We start from the raw sequence: 16,474 nt of genomic DNA, 5'->3' as shown, positions 1-16,474 counted from the left end.
AATAAAATTTGAACAAAATTTTCTATAGAAATAAAAGTTTGACAAAATTTTCTATAGAAATAAAATTTTGACAATGATGAAAATATGATTATGAACCGAATAAAATTTTAACAAAATTTTCTATAGAAATAAAATTTTGACAAAATTTTCTATAGAAATAAAATTTTGGTAGATTATTTTTGGCTCGAGGGGCAACCATGATTATGAACTGATATGGACCAATTTTTGTGTGATTGGAGATCGGCTATGTATAACTACAGACCGATATGGACCAATTTTGGTATGGTTGTTAGCGGCCATATACTAACACCACGTTCCAAATTTGATCCGGATCGGATGAATTTTGCTCTTCCAAGAGGCTCCGGAGGTCAAATCTGGAGAACGTTTTATATGGAGGCTATATATAATTATGGACCGATATGGACCAATTCTGGCACGGTTGTTAAAGATCATATACTAACACCATGTTCCAAATTACAACCGGATTGGATGAAATTTGCTTCTCTTTGAGGCTCCGTAAGCCAAATCTGAGGATCGGTTTATATGGGGGCTATATATAATTATGGACCGATGTGAACCAATGTTTGCATGGCTGTTAGAGGCCATATACCAACACCATGTACAAAATTTCAGCCGGATTGGATGAAATTTGCTTCTGTTAGAGGCTCCACAAGCCAAATCTGGGGATCTTTGAGGCTCCGCAAGCCAAATCTGGGGATCGGTTTATATGGGGGCTATATATAATTATGGACCGCTGTGGACCAATTTTTGCATGGTTGTTAGAGACTATATACCAACACCATGTACCAAATTTCAGCCGGATCGGATGAAATATGCTTCTGTTAGAGGCTCCACAATCCAAATCTGAGGGTCCCTTTATATGGGGGCTATACGTAAAAGTGAACCGATATGGCCCATTTTCAATACCATCCGACCTACATCAATAACAACTACTTGTGCTAAGTTTCAAGTCGATAGCTTGTTTCGTTCGGAAGTTAGCGTGATTTCAACAGACGGACGGACGGACATGCTTAGATCGACTCAGAATTTCACCACGACCAGAATATATATACTTTATGGGGTCTTAGAGCAATATTTCGATGTGTTACAAACGGAATGACAAAGTTAATATACCCCCATCCTATGGTGGAGGGTATAAAAAGGGAAGTGTAATTGAAAAATGTACATGTTTTTTGTTCTGCATTTTGATATATGGTATAATTTATTTTTATTTGCAGTTACATGATGTCTGCATTGGTACATTTGATGGGCACGAAGTAAATATGGAATAATTATTTATTGTTGTTGAAATTGAAATAAAATAGAGTGTGTAAAAATATATGATGTTTGCTTGAACGGCATTATAAATACAAATAAACAATGAATTAGTTTCTAAATAAATCAAAACAAATAAATAAAGTTAATTTTGTGTTTTCTTTTCTCAAGTGGCGTCCTTTTTTCGACGACGAAAAAGGTTTTTTCATAAAGATCAAAACATTTTAGGTTGTGACCATGTTCTTTTAAGTGGAAGAAAAACATTTTTAACGAATACCATAACATTTTAGATCGTGACCATTGCATTTTAATGGAAACAAAATTCTTTTTATCAATATAATAATATTTTAAATGAGGACCATTTTATTTTTCTTAGAACCATGTTCACTAAGCCAACATGGTTGCAGGTGAAAATGTTACATGGTTGCCGCAAAAATAGCTCCAATCATATTATTTTGCTCTTCGAATATGATTGTGGCATTCATGTTTCTTCTCTGCGTGCAGGCGACAACAATGCTTAGCAGTGTTGCCAGTATTTTTCGGGCTCTTGTCCCCAAAATAGGACGCTTTTATCCCTAAAAATCCCCAATACAGTATTTGGCAAGTTTTTTGAAAACATTAAAGGAAAAAATCATAATTTAAAAATTGGAATAATATGCAATTTCTGTTATTATAGTTTGCGAGTTACAATAAGATTAAAATTTCAAAACCCAAAACCTGGAGGCGAGTGCTCAAAATATTATCTCATACAATCCCTCATCAGAATTAATTATTGGTATAAAGAGTCATCATGATCGTTCAAAAGGCGTTGTTGCCCGCACTGAAAAAAAGCATGCGCTTTTCCAAAGATTTTGTCTTTACTTTAACAATTTTGGTATTGATTCCAAGCCAAAATAGCGGAGAATACAAGTAAGGATACTTTTAAGACACGATTCTCTTTTAAATTTGGGTTTTGTGTACTTGCTTTTAGGAAGCAAATTTTGATTTTTTTCTTCATATGTTATGCTATCAAAGTCCTTTAAAAAGGAGTTAACGACAACTTTATTTTGCAAATTAAGACTCGATTTCCAGTAGAAATTATGATAATTTCAAGTAAAAAACGTCTTTAAAATAAAGTGTTGAAAAACATGTCCTATATTTGAACGGTTTTCTTCTTTGTAGTCAAGATGCAAAAAGGCAACAAATTTAAAGACAATTTCATGAAATTTAAAGAATTTTTCTGAATTATTAAAATCAAGTTGACCTTAGCCCACAAATTTTTTCTTTCATGTTATGATACCCATTTTTAAGTGAAATCGCTTAATTATAAGGACAATACGACTTCATTGAAAAGTTTATCGACTTTTGGACAAGAAAAACAAACTTTATATTGGAGAAATGCGTCTTCTATGCTAAGCTAAATTTTCATTCGTATTTTAACCCTTTCGACCCCGAATTTTGATAGGTATCGCTAAAAATATTTTTTTACTTTTAATCATGTTGAAGTCATTTAAGAAGCGTCTAGCCAAAATTTCGGTTCGCCACGCCCATTCGCTTAGGCGGTAGAGAACGTTGCCTGTGGGCAACTTTGGGCAATCGTGACTACAAACTATTTTGTTTTGTAATGATAGACGTATTACGTTTTATTGGATTTTTGTTAAGTTTTTTGTTATTTTACAGTAAATATATACTTAGATGCGCGCGTGAGTGGAATTTCAATCACGCTCAAACACATTCACGAAGAAATATTTGTACTCACGCATGCCATGTGGGTAGGAATTCACGGTCACGAAATGAAAAGTCATACTCGCACACGCTCACACATGAACAATGTTTATGTCTCACGCTTTCGCACGATTCACGACAATTTTCGTAATTCACGACAAATCTCGTAAGTCACGAATATTTTCGGAACACGACAATTTTCGTGGTTCAATAAAATTCTGATAATTAACGAAATTTCTCGTGACTCACGCTATTGAAATCTTAAGCGTGATTAAATATGTAAGGGTGATTAAAATCGGTGAGCTTGAATTTAATCGTGAACGTGAATTTGTTCGTGATTGTGACTTTTTGTGTCTGTTTTACCGTGAGTGCGAATTTTATCGTGAATATGAATTTTATTGTTAACGTGAATTTTATCTTGAGCGTGAGTTGGATCGTGAGCGTGGGTTGGATCGTGAAAGTAAATTTTTATCGGGAGCGTGATTTCGGAGAAAGTTTACTCACTCACAATCACGAACACAATTTGATTTTTACTCACGCTCACGCGCCACACATTTTTCTTTAATCCCGTTCACGCACATTCACGAGGTTTCGTTTAAATTTCATGCACGAGATTTCGTTTAAATTTCATTCACGACTTCGCGTGAATCACGCGTGACTCACGAAAAATTTTTTTTTTGTTTTTGTTTTTTAACCCATGTCAATGTAACTGGCGGTGTAAAAAACCAAAGTATTATAAAGCGTCAATATTCGTGCTATTCCACTAGTATGTTGCCAAGAAGTGGCTTCCTCCCTTTTTACGATTCCTTCCAAATTCCCCACTGCACTGAAGATATGTTTTCCACATCATCGCCGCATTTCTCGTCACTGGGACATCCCAATTGAAGTTCAAAATTTTTTCAAAATCATTGTTTTTCAAACCTTTTTTCTCCAGGGGGGTTACTCTGTATTGCGATGCGTAAGAAAAATTGTCGCGAATCGAGTAATTGGTACTCAGTAATTCGTTTTCGTATCTACCTTGCGCATCTAGTTTTCGCAAATCTGGCATCACCGCACTCTATAATGCGAAAGCGTATGTCAAACTCGTTCGTTGATCGCAAAAATCGTGCGCAAACAAAATAGCAATCGCAAAGTAACAAATATGTAAGTAAGCACAATTAAATTTTTATATTTGTATCTAAATTGTTTATTGTTTTAGGGAAAAACCAAAAAAGTTACAGACACAGCAACGTCAGTTCCAAACTTTGGTAGACTTTATGGTCTCTTCCGCAGTTACCTCAAATTGTATGTGCTTGGGACAAAGTATTCGTTCAATCACCTCGCAAACTTCTTTTAAGCAGCGCGACATAGATTGCTCTGATAGTCCTAAAAGATGGTCTTGGCCGATTTGTAGATAACCACCTTGTCCAAGCAATTTCAAAGCAGCGGCCACTTTTATTGGAGTTGGAATGGCTGTGGATTTATTTGGAACGACGAGGTCGTCTTTAATAGCGTTTAATACATACATAAACGCATCTTTATTAAGACGAAATCTATAAAAATGAAATATTCGAAAACGTTTGTCACATAATTTGAGTTTCCATTTTCTTACCCGTGGTCACTTAGGGAGAGTATATTTGACCGATCTCGCAAAATTCTTCTTGTAATTCGTTCATGTTAATTTTCTTCAAACCATAACGCTATCGAATCCATAATTATTACTTTTTTGTTATAAACGATTAGCAAGTTTTAAAAGAACACGCACCGAACGGAAGATTGTTTAAAATGTTTTTATTTACAATTTTTTGACATTTCTTTTTATCATTTTCGTTATTGTTTACATTGTGCAGCCAGCGTTGTCATATTTTCGCTTTATTTTGCTAAAGCGTTACCATATTTTCAGTTTACTTTGCGAAAGCGTTTGCGCAAGTGATACAGAGTACCGAATTGTACTCTTAACGCATTTAACTATCGCATCGCATTTGCTTTCGTATCGCAATACAGAGTAACCCCCCAGGTCTTATGTTCAAAAATATGTAATTTTACTACCACAATTGCCCAAAGTTGCCCACAGGCAACTTTTGAATTTTAAAAATTTCCCATCTGTTGTTTTTTTGCAATTCTAAGATTTGACTTCCAGAAATATTTTATTTGACATGTACTACAATAGATTTAATAAAAACTTTCAACATTTTAGTTGTAATTTTTGAAAAAATTCACATGTATAAAAACCTCTTTTTAAATTCGCAAATATTTTTTTCTTGAGCTACGTGCGTATTAATGAAAAATTGTTTGCTAATTGACAACCAAATTAGCAGATTTGTCATTCAACTTGAAGAAAACACTTGTAGCTTTCGATACCGTTACAGTTTTATGAACAAAAACAAAAACAACGCTGACAGTGAGTCTCAAAACACAAAAAGTTGCCCACAGGCAACTTTAGGGTCGAAAGGGTTAAAGACATGAAATCTCACGACAATATTTTTTTCAGTGTGTAAATCGGACGAAAGATATATAGGGAGCTATATCTAAATCTGAACAAATTTGGCACACTTAATGATACTACTAAACGTACTCCTTGTGCAAAATTTGAAGCATATCAGTGCAAAACTCTGGCTTTTGAGACCATATTTGTGCAAATCGGACGAAAGATATATACGGGAGCTACCCAGCAAAAAAAAAGTTCTTCCATAGGCACAACTTTAAAAGCACTTCCAGAAGATGTCCTCCTCATGATGTTCTTTATTTTAACTACACAGGAAGTTCTTTTCATTCAATTTTTTATAACATGCATTTTTCATATTTTTAATGGGTAATTGTAACTTGTTTGTTTCAAATTGGTTAAAAACAACGAAAAAAATGCTAAATCCAATCTGAAAAAATTGCGAATTTTTGAAAATATTTGAGGCCAAACGTTTCAGACAAGCGTTATAATTCATTCAAAATTATAAAAAAATTATAAAAATTATTTATTTGACAAAATATCACAGAATTTTTTTAATTTACATCCAAAACATTGAATTCGAATCACACAAATATATATGGCAGCTATATCTAAATCTGAACCGATTTTTTTTAATCAATAGCGATTGTCTTTGAGCCCAAGTAAAACTCTGTTCCAAATTTGAGGACAATCGGACTTTAACTGCGAGCTGTACTTTGCACACAAATGTACATATACAGACAGGCAGACGGACGGACAGACAGACGGACATCGCTAAATCGACTCAGAATTTAATTCTAAGACGATTGGTATACTAAACGACTTTTCCTTCTTGACGTTACATACAAATGCACAAACTTATTATACCCTGTACCACAGTAGTGCTGAAGAAAAATAGTTAAAAATAATAATGATAGCTAGATTATCATTAAAAGTAACTTTTTCTAAATGTAATGAACTAAACTGCAGTTCTAAACTTATTATAAATAACGGTCTAAATTGTTTCTCTTTTGTATCCTTGTTAATTTTGTTGGCATACTATCCACTCCTTCACATGAATAAAACGTAAACTTTTAATTAAACGGATTTCACTGATTTATCTGCTAATCCGTAACGCATGGTCTGCCCATTAATTGTTTTATGGTTTATTGTATGTTTTTACGATGTTGGCTTTTTGTTTTCTTGATGCACCCATTAATGTCATCGTAGAGTGTTGCTCCTAGAACCGGAAACATTCACAGCTATTCGCCAACCCACGCACTTATCAAACAAACACCTCCTTAGTGGACACAAGCAGTAACATGCCATGCCATGCGTTAGTTGGCGGTATTCCAAAACCAGTAATGGTGATTTACGGACAAAACTTGCCACTGAAGCAACTATTGTAACAACAGGAAGAAAGGAATGTGTTTTGCAGGACAATGCCTAACGCACTCCATGATATCGATGTTGGTTTGGAATTTGTTGCGTTACGTACGAAGTGACTTGATGGCGAAATCTTGGCCAACTTGTCCATGTTTTACAAACAAATTTGGTGTTCAACCACATTGATTTCATAAAATACGAATGCCATATTTGCGTAGCATACACAGCAAAAAAAAAATTTTTCTGACTCAATCATGAAATTAATTGATCCAATTAATTTTTAATTGAAATGTCTTCAATCACAGAAATGGTAGTGTCAATCACCAAAGTCCATTAAAAATTAATTGATACTATTAATTTTTGTGATTGATGTTTGTTTTAATTACAAAAATTGTTGAATCAATTATCTTTTTAATTTAACATTTTTCAAAATTCATTTAAAATGTTAATTGGAAATATTGTGGTGCAAATTTTTCTGCGCAATCACCAAAATGATGGTATGGATTACGGAATACATTAGAATTTAAAATATATTTTAGTAAAACATTAATTGATTTGTTCGACACTTTCAATTAATTTTTTAATTGGTTCAATTACAAATTTAATTGATCTTGGTCGAAAAACGCAATTAGTATTTTCAATTGAGGCAATCAATTATTTATTGTATTCTTGTTTATCTTTTTACCCTCCATCATCATTGGATATATTAATTTTGTAATTCCGTTTGTAACACATCGAAATATTGGTCTCAAATCCTATAAAGTATATACACGGTCGAAAAAGACTGTTTTTCATATGTTTGGGTTAAAAATTATATATTTGGAACTCACATTTTGAACACAATATTTTTAAGTGCAAGCATATAACGCTAATAACCTAGCATAACATGTTTGGGACATATATGTTAATATGTTAGAACATATTATGTTTGGAACATAAACTGTTTGTAAATATAATATGCTTAGATGCAAACATATAGTAATTTAGAAATAGCCTATAAACATATATGTGTTTAGAAAGACAGACCTAGAGAGTATGCTGCAAGTAAAATAATGGAAGTAACCAATTGGCGCCTTAAAAATATATCCACACAAAGAAAATCTCATTAAAATGTTTTTTATACCCTCCACCATAGGATGGGGGTATATTAACTTTGTCATTCCGTTTGTAACACATCGAAATATTGCTCTAAGACCCCATAAAGTATATATATTCTGGGTCGTGGTGAAATTCTGAGTCGATCTAAGCATGTCCGTCCGTCTGTTGACATCACGCTAACTTCCGAACGAAACAAGCTATCGACTTGAAACTTGGCACAAGTAGTTGTTATCGATGTAGGTCGGATGGTATTGAAAATGGGCCATATCGGTCCACTTTTACGTATAGCCCCCACATAAAGGGACCCTCAGATTTGGCTTGTGGAGCCTCTAACAGAAGCATATTTCATCCGATCCAGCTGAAATTTGGTACATGGTGTTGGTATATGGTCTCTAACAACCATGCAAAAATTGGTCCACATCGGTCCATAATTATATATAGCCCCCATATAAACCGATCCCCAGATTTGGCTTGAGGAGCCTAAAAGAGAAGCAAATTTCATCCGATTCGGCTGAAATTTGGTACATGGTGTTAGTATATGGTCTCTAACAACCATGCAAAAATTGGTCCACATCGGTCCATAATCATATATAGCCCCCATATAAACCGATCCCCAGATTTGGCTTGCGGAGGCTCAAAGGGAAGAAAATTTCATCCGATCCGGCTGAAATTTGGTACATGATATTGGTATATGGTCTCTAACAACCGTGCAAAAATTTGTCCACATCGGTCCATAATTATATATAGCGCCCATATAAACCGATCCCCAGATTTTTGTTGCGGAGCCTCAAAGAGAAGCAAATTTCATCCGATCCGCCTGAAATTTGGTACATGATGTTGGTATATGGTCTCTAACAACCATGCAAAAATTGGTCCACAGCGGTTCATAATTATATATAGCCCCCATATAAACCGATCCCCAGATTTGGCTTCCGAAGTCTCCAAGAGAAGCAAATTTCATCCAATCCGGTTGTAATTTGGAACATGGTGTTAGTATATGATCGTTAACGACCGTGCCAGAATTGGTCCATATCGGTCCATAATTATATATAGCCCCATATAAAACGTTCTCCGGATTTGACCTCCGGAGCCTCTTGGAGGAGCAAAATTCATCCGATCCGGTTCAAATTAGGAACGTTGTGTTAATATATGGTCGCTACGAACCATACCAAAATTGGTCCAATCACACAAAAATTGGTCCATATCGGTTCATAATCATGGTTGCCACTAGAGCCAAAAATAATCTACCAAAATTTTATTTCTATAGAAAATTTTGTCAAAATTTTTTTAGAGAAAATTTTGTTAAAATGTTATTCCGTTCATAATAAAAATTTCATCATTGTCAAAATTTTATTTCTATAGAAAATTTTGTCAAAATTTTATTTCTATAGAAAATTTTGTTCAAATTTTATTCGGTTCATAATTATGGTTGCCACTCGAGCCAAAAATAATCTACCAAGATTTTATTTCTATAGAAAATTTTGTCAAAAGTTTATTTCTATAGAAAATTTTGTTAAAATTTTATTTCTATAGAAATTTTTGTCAAAATTTTCTTTCTATAGAAATTTTTGTCAAAATTTTTATTTCTATGGAAAATTTTGTGAAAATTTTATTTCTATAGAAAATTTTGTTAAAATTTTATTTCTGTAGAAAATTTTGTCAAAATTTTATTTCTGTAGAAAATTTTTTCAAAATTGTATATCTACTCTGTCAAACTGAATTATATACGTATTGGATCGATCTTTATACCCTTCACCACTACTGTGGTACAGGGTATAATAAGTTTGTGCATTTGTATGTAACGCCAAGAAGGAGTAGTCGTAGACCAACCTTTTAGTATACGGATCGGCTTAGAATTAAATTCTGAGTCGATTTAGCGATGTCCGTCTGTGTGTCTGTCTGTCTGTCTGTCTGTCTGTCCGTCTGTCTGTCTGTCTGTTGATGTATTTTTGTGTGCAAAGTACAGCTCGCAGTTTTAGTCCGATTGTCCTAAAATTAGGTATAGGGTCCTGTTTCGGCTCAAAGACGATCCCTATTGATTTTGGAAAAAATCGGTTCAGATTTAGATATAGCTGCCATATATATTTTCACCGATCTGGTCATAATTGGCGTGTATATCAACCGATCTTCCTCAAATTCCGTACATCCGAATATTTTATGGGTCTCGAAAAACTTGCAAAATATCAGCCAAATCGGTTCAGATTTAGATATAGCTCCCATATGTAGCTTTCGCCCGATTTACACTCATTTCCCCCAGAGGCCAATTTTTAACTCCGATTTAGTTGAAATTTTGCACAGGGAGTAGAATTAGCATTGTAGCTATACGTGCCAAATTTGGTTGAAATCGGTTCAGATTTAGATATAGCTCCCATATATAGCTTTCGCCCGATTTACACTCATATGACCACAGAGGCCAATTTTTAACTCCGATTTAGTTGAAATTTTGCACAGGGAGTAGAATTAGCATTGTAGCTATACGTGCCAAATTTGGTTGAAATCGGTTCAGATTTAGATATATCTCCCTTATAAAGCTTTCGCCCGATATATCTCCCATATATAGCTTTCGCCCGATTTACACTCATATGACCACAGAGGCCAATTTTTAACTCCGATTTAGTTGAAATTTTGCACAGAGAGTAAAATTAGCATTGTAGCTATACGTGCCAAATTTGGTTGAAATCGGTTCATATTTAGATATAGCTCCTATATATGTGTTTTTCTGATTTCGACAAAAATGGTCAAAATACCAACATTTTCCTTGTAAAATCGCCACTGCTTAGTCGAAAAGTTGTAAAAATGACTCTAATTTTTCTAAACTTCTAATACATATATATATATATATATATATATATATATATATATATATATATATATATATATATATATATATATATATATATATATATATATATATATATATATATATATATATATATATATATATATATATCGAGCGATAAATCATAAATAAACTTTTGCGAAGTTTCCTTAAAATTGCTTCAGATTTAAATGTTTCCCATATTTTTATGCCCTTCACCACTACTGTGGTACAGGGAATAATAAGTTTGTGCATTTGTATGTAACGCCAAGAAGGAGTAATTATAGACCAACCTTTTAGTATACGGATCGGCTTAGAATTAAATTCTGAGTCGATTTAGCGATGTCCGTCTGTCTGTCTGTCTGTCTGTCTGTTGATGTATTTTTGTGTGCAAAGTACAGCTCGCAGTTTTAGTCCGATTGTCCTAAAGTTTGGTATAGGGTCCTGTTTCGGCTCAAAGACGATCCCTATTGATTTTGGAAAAAATCGGTTCAGATTTAGATATAGCTGCCATATATATTTTTCACCGATCTGGTCATAATTGGCGTGTATATCAACCGATCTTCCTCAAATTCCGTACATCCGAATATTTTATGAGTCTCGAAAAACTTGCAAAATATCAGCAAAATCGGTTCAGATTTAGATATAGCTTTCGCCCGATTTACACTCATTTGCCCACAGAGGCCAATTTTTTGCTCCGATTTAGTTGAAATTTTGCATAGGGAGTAGAATTAGCGTTGTAACTATGCGTGCCAAATTTGCTTGAAATCGGTTCAGATTTGGATATATCTCCCATATAAAGCTTTCGCCCGATTTACGCTCATATGACAACAGAGGCCAATTTTTAACTCCGATTTAGTTGAAATTTTGCATAGGGAGTAGAATTAGCATTGTAGCTATGCGTGCCAAATTTGGTTGCAATCGGTTCAGATTTAGATATAGCTCCCATATATATGTTTTTCTGATTTCGACAAAAATGGTCAAAATACCAACATTTTCCTTGTAAAATCGCCACTGCTTAGTCGAAAAGTTGTAAAAATGACTCTAATTTTCCTAAATTTCTAATACATATATATCGAGCGATAAATCATAAATAAACCTTTTCAAGTTTCCTTAAAATTGCTTCAGATTTAAACGTTTCCCATATTTTTATTATACCCTTCACCACTACTGTGGTACAGGGTATAATAAGTTTGTGCATTTGTATGTAACGCCAAGAAGGAGTAATCATAGACCAACCTTTTAGTATACGGATCGGCTTAGAATTAAATTCTGAGTCGATTTAGCGATGTCCGTCTGTCTGTCTGTCCGTCTGTCTGTCCGTCTGTCTGTCCGTCTGTCTGTCTGTCTGTCTGTCTGTCTGTTGATGTATTTTTGTGTGCAAAGTACAGCTCGCAGTTTTAGTCCGATTGTCCTAAAATTTGGTATAGGGTCCTGTTTCGGCTCAAAGACGATCCCTATTGATTTTGGAAAAAATCGGTTCAGATTTCGATATAGCTGCCATATATATTTTTCACCGATCTGGTCATATTGGGCGTGTATATCAACCGATCTTCCTCAAATTCCGTACATCCGAATATTTTATGAGTTTCGAAAAACTTGCAAAATATCAGCAAAATCGGTTCAGATTTAGATATAGCTCCCATATATAGCTTTCGCCCGATTTACACTCATTTGCCCACAGAGGCCAATTTTTTGCTCCGATTTAGTTGAAATTTTGCATAGGGAGTAGAATTAGCGTTGTAACTATGCGTGCCAAATTTGCTTGAAATCGGTTCAGATATGGATATATCTCCCATATAAAGCTTTCGACCGATTTACACTCATATGACCACAGAGGCCAATTTTTAACTCCGATTTAGTTGAAATTTTGCACAAGGAGTAGAATTAGCATTGTAGCTATGCGTGCCAAATTTGGTTGAAATCGGTTCAGAGTTAGATATAGCTCCCATATATATGTTTTTCTGATTTCGACAAAAATGGTCAAAATACCAACATTTTCCTTGTAAAATCGCCACTGCTTAGTCGAAAAGTTGTAAAAATGACTCTAATTTTCCTAAACTTCTAATACATATATATCGAGCGATAAATCATAAATAAACTTTTTCGAAGTTTCCTTAAAATTGCTTCAGATTTAAACGTTTCCCATATTTATACCCTTCACCACTACTGTGGTACAGGGTATAATAAGTTTGTGCATTTGTATGTAACGCCAAGAAGGAGTAATCATAGACCAACCTTTTAGTATACGGATCGGCTTAGAATTAAATTCTGAGTCGATTTAGCGATGTCCGTCTGTCTGTCTGTCCGTCTGTCTGTCCGTCTGTCTGTCCGTCTGTCTGTCTGTCTGTCTGTTGATGTATTTTTGTGTGCAAAGTACAGCTCGCAGTTTTAGTCCGATTGTCCTAAAATTTGGTATAGGGTCCTGTTTCGGCTCAAAGACGATCCCTATTGATTTTGGAAAAAATCGGTTCAGATTTCGATATAGCTGCCATATATATTTTTCACCGATCTGGTCATATTGGGCGTGTATATCAACCGATCTTCCTCAAATTCCGTACATCCGAATATTTTATGAGTTTCGAAAAACTTGCAAAATATCAGCAAAATCGGTTCAGATTTAGATATAGCTCCCATATATAGCTTTCGCCCGATTTACACTCATTTGCCCACAGAGGCCAATTTTTTGCTCCGATTTAGTTGAAATTTTGCATAGGGAGTAGAATTAGCGTTGTAACTATGCGTGCCAAATTTGCTTGAAATCGGTTCAGATTTGGATATATCTCCCATATAAAGCTTTCGACCGATTTACACTCATATGACCACAGAGGCCAATTTTTAACTCCGATTTAGTTGAAATTTTGCACAGGGAGTAGAATTAGCATTGTAGCTATGCGTGCCAAATTTGGTTGAAATCGGTTCAGAGTTAGATATAGCTCCCATATATATGTTTTTCTGATTTCGACAAAAATGGTCAAAATACCAACATTTTCCTTGTAAAATCGCCACTGCTTAGTCGAAAAGTTGTAAAAATGACTCTAATTTTCCTAAACTTCTAATACATATATATCGAGCGATAAATCATAAATAAACTTTTTCGAAGTTTCCTTAAAATTGCTTCAGATTTAAACGTTTCCCATATTTATACCCTTCACCACTACTGTGGTACAGGGTATAATAAGTTTGTGCATTTGTATGTAACGCCAAGAAGGAGTAATCATAGACCAACCTTTTAGTATACGGATCGGCTTAGAATTAAATTCTGAGTCGATTTAGCGATGTCCGTCTGTCTGTCTGTCCGTCTGTCTGTCCGTCTGTCTGTCCGTCTGTCTGTCCGTCTGTCTGTCTGTCTGTCTGTCTGTCTGTTGATGTATTTTTGTGTGCAAAGTACAGCTCGCAGTTTTAGTCCGATTGTCCTAAAATTTGGTATAGGGTCCTGTTTCGGCTCAAAGACGATCCCTATTGATTTTGGAAAAAATCGGTTCAGATTTCGATATAGCTGCCATATATATTTTTCACCGATCTGGTCATATTGGGCGTGTATATCAACCGATCTTCCTCAAATTCCGTACATCCGAATATTTTATGAGTTTCGAAAAACTTGCAAAATATCAGCAAAATCGGTTCAGATTTAGATATAGCTCCCATATATAGCTTTCGCCCGATTTACACTCATTTGCCCACAGAGGCCAATTTTTTGCTCCGATTTAGTTGAAATTTTGCATAGGGAGTAGAATTAGCGTTGTAACTATGCGTGCCAAATTTGCTTGAAATCGGTTCAGATATGGATATATCTCCCATATAAAGCTTTCGACCGATTTACACTCATATGACCACAGAGGCCAATTTTTAACTCCGATTTAGTTGAAATTTTGCACAAGGAGTAGAATTAGCATTGTAGCTATGCGTGCCAAATTTGGTTGAAATCGGTTCAGAGTTAGATATAGCTCCCATATATATGTTTTTCTGATTTCGACAAAAATGGTCAAAATACCAACATTTTCCTTGTAAAATCGCCACTGCTTAGTCGAAAAGTTGTAAAAATGACTCTAATTTTCCTAAACTTCTAATACATATATATCGAGCGATAAATCATAAATAAACTTTTTCGAAGTTTCCTTAAAATTGCTTCAGATTTAAACGTTTCCCATATTTATACCCTTCACCACTACTGTGGTACAGGGTATAATAAGTTTGTGCATTTGTATGTAACGCCAAGAAGGAGTAATCATAGACCAACCTTTTAGTATACGGATCGGCTTAGAATTAAATTCTGAGTCGATTTAGCGATGTCCGTCTGTCTGTCTGTCCGTCTGTCTGTCCGTCTGTCTGTCCGTCTGTCTGTCTGTCTGTTGATGTATTTTTGTGTGCAAAGTACAGCTCGCAGTTTTAGTCCGATTGTCCTAAAATTTGGTATAGGGTCCTGTTTCGGCTCAAAGACGATCCCTATTGATTTTGGAAAAAATCGGTTCAGATTTCGATATAGCTGCCATATATATTTTTCACCGATCTGGTCATATTGGGCGTGTATATCAACCGATCTTCCTCAAATTCCGTACATCCGAATATTTTATGAGTTTCGAAAAACTTGCAAAATATCAGCAAAATCGGTTCAGATTTAGATATAGCTCCCATATATAGCTTTCGCCCGATTTACACTCATTTGCCCACAGAGGCCAATTTTTTGCTCCGATTTAGTTGAAATTTTGCATAGGGAGTAGAATTAGCGTTGTAACTATGCGTGCCAAATTTGCTTGAAATCGGTTCAGATTTGGATATATCTCCCATATAAAGCTTTCGACCGATTTACACTCATATGACCACAGAGGCCAATTTTTAACTCCGATTTAGTTGAAATTTTGCACAGGGAGTAGAATTAGCATTGTAGCTATGCGTGCCAAATTTGGTTGAAATCGGTTCAGAGTTAGATATAGCTCCCATATATATGTTTTTCTGATTTCGACAAAAATGGTCAAAATACCAACATTTTCCTTGTAAAATCGCCACTGCTTAGTCGAAAAGTTGTAAAAATGACTCTAATTTTCCTAAACTTCTAATACATATATATCGAGCGATAAATCATAAATAAACTTTTTCGAAGTTTCCTTAAAATTGCTTCAGATTTAAACGTTTCCCATATTTATACCCTTCACCACTACTGTGGTACAGGGTATAATAAGTTTGTGCATTTGTATGTAACGCCAAGAAGGAGTAATCATAGACCAACCTTTTAGTATACGGATCGGCTTAGAATTAAATTCTGAGTCGATTTAGCGATGTCCGTCTGTCTGTCTGTCCGTCTGTCTGTCCGTCTGTCTGTCTGTCTGTCTGTTGATGTATTTTTGTGTGCAAAGTACAGCTCGCAGTTTTAGTCCGATTGTCCTAAAATTTGGTATAGGGTCCTGTTTCGGCTCAAAGACGATCCCTATTGATTTTGGAAAAAATCGGTTCAGATTTCGATATAGCTGCCATATATATTTTTCACCGATCTGGTCATATTGGGCGTGTATATCAACCGATCTTCCTCAAATTCCGTACATCCGAATATTTTATGAGTTTCGAAAAACTTGCAAAATATCAGCAAAATCGGTTCAGATTTAGATATAGCTCCCATATATAGCTTTCGCCCGATTTACACTCATTTGCCCACAGAGGCCAATTTTTTGCTCCGATTTAGTTGAAATTTTGCATAGGGAGTAGAATTAGCGTTGTAACTATGCGTGCCAAATTTGCTTGAAATCGGTTCAGATTTGGATATATCTCCCATATAAAGCTTTCGACCGATTTACACT

At 34.9% G+C, this 16,474-nt stretch overlaps 2 long non-coding RNA genes across 2 annotated transcripts; one reads left to right on the top strand and one right to left on the bottom strand.

The window, feature by feature from the left end:
- Positions 1-3,914: 3,914 nt before the first annotated feature.
- LOC142236350 (uncharacterized) lies at positions 3,915-4,549 on the top strand. The gene is made up of 2 exons (XR_012721997.1): positions 3,915-4,122; positions 4,178-4,549. It is a non-coding gene; the product is annotated as an uncharacterized LOC142236350 (long non-coding RNA).
- Positions 4,142-4,979, bottom strand: LOC142236351 (uncharacterized). Its single transcript, XR_012721998.1, has 2 exons — positions 4,571-4,979; positions 4,142-4,511 (listed from the first exon to the last, which is right to left on the bottom strand). It is a non-coding gene; the product is annotated as an uncharacterized LOC142236351 (long non-coding RNA).
- Between the last annotated feature and the right edge of the window lie 11,495 nt (positions 4,980-16,474).

The sequence above is a fragment of the Haematobia irritans genome, chromosome 4 (genome assembly GCF_050003625.1).
Source record: "Haematobia irritans isolate KBUSLIRL chromosome 4, ASM5000362v1, whole genome shotgun sequence".
Lineage (NCBI taxonomy): Eukaryota > Metazoa > Arthropoda > Insecta > Diptera > Muscidae > Haematobia > Haematobia irritans.
This window is presented reverse-complemented; position numbering and strand designations above follow the sequence as displayed.